This window comes from Passer montanus, unplaced genomic scaffold (genome assembly GCF_014805655.1).
Source record: "Passer montanus isolate IOZ18808 unplaced genomic scaffold, ASM1480565v1 scaffold82, whole genome shotgun sequence".
In the NCBI taxonomy this organism is placed as follows: Eukaryota; Metazoa; Chordata; class Aves; order Passeriformes; family Passeridae; genus Passer; species Passer montanus.
In genome coordinates, this window is record NW_024373479.1 from 202631 (window position 1) to 208832 (window position 6202).

The 6202-nt window shown below is 43.9% G+C and overlaps 1 protein-coding gene across 2 annotated transcripts in view; it reads right to left on the bottom strand.

Moving 5' to 3' along the window:
- Nucleotides 1-6202, bottom strand: part of JAG2 (jagged canonical Notch ligand 2) — a 73597-nt gene that overhangs the window by 66402 nt on the left and 993 nt on the right. The window lies entirely within an intron of this gene.

Here is a 6202-nt window from a genome sequence, read left to right on the forward strand (position 1 = left end):
AGAAAACAGCATTTGGAACATCTTTAAACAGCCAAGAGACAGTGCTACAAAGCCTCTACCGCACTGCAGTGAATCAAACATGCTCTGCTTCTACCTCACATCCTCTCGTGTAAGAGTAATCCTGACTGCTTTAATACCTATTCCATTTTCAGTCAAAGATTTAATGCCCACACCAGCTGTGTGGCTAGGAGTGTAGCATTTCACAGATAGGCTGGCTGGAGCACCTTCTGGAATAAAGATTAGAAAGCTGACAAGAGGTGCACAAGCGCATTGTCAGGGGCTGGGAGGTGAGGGACTTCGTCTGCAAGTTTTGACTTCAGCCTCAGTGTTTCCAATAAATAAGCACATGTTTATTTAAGGAAACTTTCAAGGAGTATAAATAGAAGTGTTCTTTACTATCTGACCATCTCTGTGACATTCAAAAAACCCCCAGAACTTTAAGGTATAAAGTTTAAATAGTTAGCAGAATACTGTCCTTTGAGGCATATTTATTTCAAAGACATAAGAAATTCTAGATTTAGTGACATGAATGCATGAAAGATTAAGAGTGCAAAGAGCACTTCTGCTTAAAATTAGAAGACAGATTTCCTATAGTTACATGAAACTTAAGTCTTTAGACTTTCTATTCTGGGCAAGCTGCAAATAGTTGCTGGCACACACAGCATGCCAATAATAAATCCCTTTTTCAAAGAGTGGTTCTGAAGTGGTCACCATTAAGGCCTTGGTTCTTTTTTAGAGGTGACACCTGCAGCTGCTATTGAAATCAACTGGAGTTGTCACTTCCCAGCATAGCTGAAGTCCCTCTCTAAAACATCATCCCATTATCTTCTTTTAAGAAAGAGCACAACAAAACCTGAAAAGTACCTTTTGCATTTGTGTCACTTGAGATCAAAGGGATATAATTTTTATAATAAACTATTTCCTCAACCTTTCGTTTATGACCAGAAAGGCTTCAAGGCAAATGCAGAACTGAGCAGGTGAAAGAATATAAATTCCATTATCTACCTCCCTAAAAAGGAGGAAATGTGGATCCATGTCTTCTGATTCACAGTGTATTTGTTCATGATTTGCAACAAGAAGGGGAAGGCTTTATCAGCACCAGGACTGCAAAATGTGTTTTGGCAAAATATGAAGTATTTTGGCATGGCAGTTCCACAGGAGTCCCAGAGTCTGCTGACAAGCCCAGCAGACAGAGGCAGTAAGCATGCAAAAGTTTGGGGAGGGAAAGTCAAAGCCTTCCACCTTGGGAAAAAAGGCTACTGGTAAATAAGACATTAAACATCTATGTAGATCATCATTACACAGCTATTAACTAGATTATTTTTTCCATCCTGATTTCCTGAGCTAACAAAGTGTGATACATGTACATCACAGTCCACCACAGGTGAATTTTACATTTTGGTATAAGGTCTTGCTCTCACTTCTTATTCCCTGCCCTCAGGTCTTGCTTGGAACTGTGCTTTTGCAAGCAGTTTCCTTAAGAAGGAGTTTCAATGGAGCAAAGAACAACTAATTACAGGTAAAGCTTGCTGTGTGTCTCCCTGATTGTAATCTTTTTTCATAAGAAAAAAAAAACACACCTCCTGCTACAGCCATGCACAAGTTTTTCCAGGGCTAAATTGCCTAACTTTAACCTGCCTAATTTAAGCGTATCTGTCCCAATGGGTTGTCATCCAAGATGACAGGATGCATGTTTACTCTATCAGGGAGCAGGTGCGATACATGTACATCACAGTCCACCACAACCAGGTGAATTTTACATTTTGGTATAAGGTCTTGCTCTCACTTCTTATTCCCTGCCCTCAGGTCTTGCTTGGAACTGTGCTTTTGCAAGCAGTTTCCTTAAGAAGGAGTTTCAATGGAGCAAAGAACAACTAATTACAGGTAAAGCTTGCTGTGTGTCTCCCTGATTGTAATCTTTTTTCATAAGAAAAAAAAAACACACCTCCTGCTACAGCCATGCACAAGTTTTTCCAGGGCTAAATTGCCTAACTTTAACCTGCCTAATTTAAGCGTATCTGTCCCAATGGGTTGTCATCCAAGATGACAGGATGCATGTTTACTCTATCAGGGAGCAGAGTAATCTAATCCAGGATATTTTCATTACAAAGCCTCAAGATCCTGATCAGAGAGCACTGATGGCTGTGTTGAGACAGGAGGCAGACCAACTGTGGGTCTACCAGCCAAACAAAAATAGACAATAGCATTTCCTACAGCCAGGCTATCTAGTTCCCTAGAGGCACCAAGGATCCCAGATAATGAGCTTGAAGGCTAGATGTCTTCCAGTGCACCAACCACCTTCATCTCTCAAATTAAAAGCACTAGGAGAGCTTGATGCAGAGTCCTCAGTGAACCAGACATGTGAAAGTGCCAGGCAGAATGCTGTACCCATTAAGCAATAAAAGCTGCAAGGTCAAGTATTCCTGCTCAGGTTTTGGCAGGGGAAGGGGCAGGTTGCTTTCTAAGAAATTTAACATTTATTGCTGCAGCCAAGCTATCCTCTCAACAGCTTTACATATTTGATAGCTCACACTCCCTGTGTATGTTTTAGATCAACACTGAACCCCTCCAGCCATTTGGATGAGACCCACACATGGACTGCACACAGATGAAACACACAGCCTGGACATTAAAATTATTGACATTTTTTATCTATCTGAGAGTTAGCATTACCTCAGAAGGTTACAGAGAGGTGCTACAATCACACTCTAAACAGGAAAAGACACTAAGATAGTACCTAAAAATATCAATTAGTTGCCTAATCTTAGTGGGGAAGGCACCCTTTATCCAAGCAATTTGCAAGGGCTGCCTGAACCTCTACCACCTCTCCTCCAGATTGGTTACAGAGTCCTAGCTAAGCACCACGGAAAAGGAGAGGTGAAAATGCTTGTTTCTGCTTATCTCCAAGACCCTGAACACTGCAGTTCACCCAGGGAGTTCAAAGTACACAGTACCCATGGGTGTGCTGTCAGTCACAGCAGGATCTCAAAAACAGAGGGGCTGAGAGGAGCCAATGATGCATACTGGAATACATGATTTCAGCATCCACAACTAGTCAGAACAATTCCTCTATATGACTAATTAACTGAAGTAATGGATGCCATACCAACATTTACGGTACAGGAAAAACTTTGAATTCCCTGAGGGAAAGAACAGGGTGGAGGGAAAAACCACACACAACTCCATTTCATGGCATCTTGCAAAGGAGTACAAGAAATGGTTCCACAGCACAACTAACTTTAAAACACCATCTTCAGAAGCAACCTTCAATTAACCCCAAACCTAAAATTCTGCCAATGGCTACTGATAAATATTAATGTCCCAGGTATTTGTGAAGCTTCAGTGTCTGAACAAACAGCTTTGTACTGGGGGGGAAAAAAAAAGCTCAAGACTAACAAGCCTAAACTGTAACTGATCAGAATCAACTTCAAAGCTACTTGAATTCTTCTGTCTTCTTTGTTTTAAAGTTGCACATAAATTTTAATTGCATCATTTGTTTGTTAACAACCTCAAACAAGCATTAAGCTTCAAGTTTTACAGCAGGAGGCAACGAAAAAAATGTGAGGTAGGTGGGTGAAGAAGACAGCTGTATTGTTCTAGCTGTTCCTCAGCCTCTCCCATTGCCAGATTTCTGTGGATGATGTATCCCAAGGTAGCAATTTTAAGAACTTTCTGGCAGTATCCCAAGCTCCCTCTTGCAAATCAGAGATCAGACTAATGATATTTAAAAAAAAGGGACAGGAAATAGGAATAAGCTGGGTAACTGACACTGTTTCAAACACTGGAAGCCGCTGAACTCTGGTACTGCAGCTTTACAGAAGAGACAGTTGTCCAAACTGAAAGATTTTACCTCACGCAATAAAAAAGGAAAATCAGTAAAACAAAACCAATCACTCTTCAAGAAATTACTTGCTTTACACCTACTGCTAGCTTGGGACATCATAGCATCACACAGACTTCAAGAAACTCCCCCCCACATTGAGAAATTTATACATTACTGCATTAGTGTTCAAGTGAGGGAGTTTCCATTCAGGTGAGGTTCACCAAGTACTCTGCATATACCCATGCTGGTTCTCCCTACCATGGAGCTTCAAAATTCAACATAGAACTACTGAAATAAATCCTCTTCTCACTCCCAACACCAAAGCAAATTTGTTTCTTAAGTGAAGAACACAATTTCCAACTCTCTTTACTCTTGCTCCTTCCCATCTTATCAAAGAAACAGTAACTTCATTACTGCTGTACAGTAAAAATAAAAGTAACAGGAAAAGACTAAGCCCATATTGTTGTTTCTCAGTTGCAAACCTGAATAGAGAAAGAAGATTATTTGAGAGTAATTTAGAAATTACCCCAGGGAGTTGAAATATAACCCAGGAACTCAATCTACTTCAAAAACCCCTCGTGATAAACTAGCACTACAATTAAGCCTCTCCTTGCAAAGCCCACACAGCTCATGCACAGCTCTGGCACAGATGCCATGCTCCCCATCAACAGACTGAACACAGAGTTCAAGATCTAACTACAACATACAGGAGGGACTTCTTTCCATAGGTGTAGCCACAGACTGTTGTAAGTAAAAGTACTCCACAGCTTATTTTTAGAATCCAGGGTGGGCTGGGAGAGTATTCAGTAAACCGTCCAAAAATCAGCCAGCCACCCACTAGACTGCAGCAGCACTGTTTAAGTAAATTACAGCCCACTTTGCAACAGCTGCAGGGAAAAAATGGTGGAAAAAAGAAATACCCTGAGTATTTCAACTCCTTCAAAATGCTGGAGCAAACAGTACAAGAAACAGCAGCAGACAGGGCAGTGTGGGCTGGAGGGACTGTGTTAATTCACCTGCAAGAGGCAGGTCAAACAGGCCTTACTCGGGACTGGGTGAGCACAGAACAATATCCGGCAGCTGCAAGGTAAGAATGTGCTTATTCCAACAGAGAAAAATTCAAAGAAGGCTGGGCTTAGGGACCTGCAGTACAAGGATTATCAAACTCTCCTTGTGTTTCAAGTAGCAATACAAGAAACTGGCAAAATAAAAGCATGAGTTAAATTACCTTTACTCCCTCATGCAGATAACATACAAAGTTTGAGGTGCTAACGTTACTGAAATCTCCTACTGAAGAGTTTACGATTTCATCAAGTCTGTATTAAATGGCCAATAAAAAGGAGAAAGAATCTTAATATTCTCTTTGATCTTATAACTTAACAACACAGTTCTAAATACCCTGGGTCTATGGTATCAACTATACCCATTAACAGGAACATTTCCAAGTTCAAGAGGGCACAGGACCAACAAAGGCCATCAAAACACCTTAACCTGGCAACCAGAACTTAAGTGCCTCTACATGGAAAAACTTATCAGTTGTACCTTTATTATTTTTAAATATTTAACTGCAGCAAACTCGGTCAGTCCTAAATTTGCAGGGCACAAGCATCGGAGGTTTGAGGGTCTCTGGTAGCAGAGAAAGTGAAATGATTTGTGTAGACTGGCTTCCTTTAGCTTGAAATGCAAATGAAGCATTTTTGTCCCTGACCATTCCTAGCAGGCATTCTCCAAGCAACCGAGATCCCGCCAGCTACGGTCTGAGAGGTCAGCAAGGGCCGTTTCGTCTGTTAGTCACCAGGTGCCGAACGCAACCCGCAGGTACCGCGGCTTCCGATACGCATCTCCCCACCGAGCCGGGGCACTGCACCATCCCCATTCCTCAGCACCTCGCAACTTGCCAGCTGCCACCCCGTGGCCCACTTGGAAGGGCTGAGGGCAACAGCTGTGAAACTCCCTGCAGGATCCTACCTGCCTGCAGCCGGGCAGGGAGCCCAGCCTTCCCTCCCTCCCTCCGGCCGCTCCCCAGCGCCGGGCACTGTCCGCACCCAGCACCTCCAGAACAGAAGGAGGCATCCAGGCTCCAAGGACAGGGACTAGCACTGCCTGCAGCCCTCCAGCCCTGGAAGCGTTCAAAGCCAGGCTGGACGGGGCTCTGAGCAGCCCGGGCTAGCGGCAGCTGTCCCCGCACGGCAGCGGGGATGGAACGAGCTGGTCGCCAGGCTCCCTTCCAACCCGCACCAGGGCCTGAGCTAGCAGCGCACTGCGGGGGCGAAACGCTGAAAGCCGCGGAGCGGCAGGCAGGGCGGAGCGGGGGCGGCCGCGGGGTCCCGCACAGGCGGGGACACGGAGCCCGGCGGTGCCCGGGGGTGAGGCGGGGCG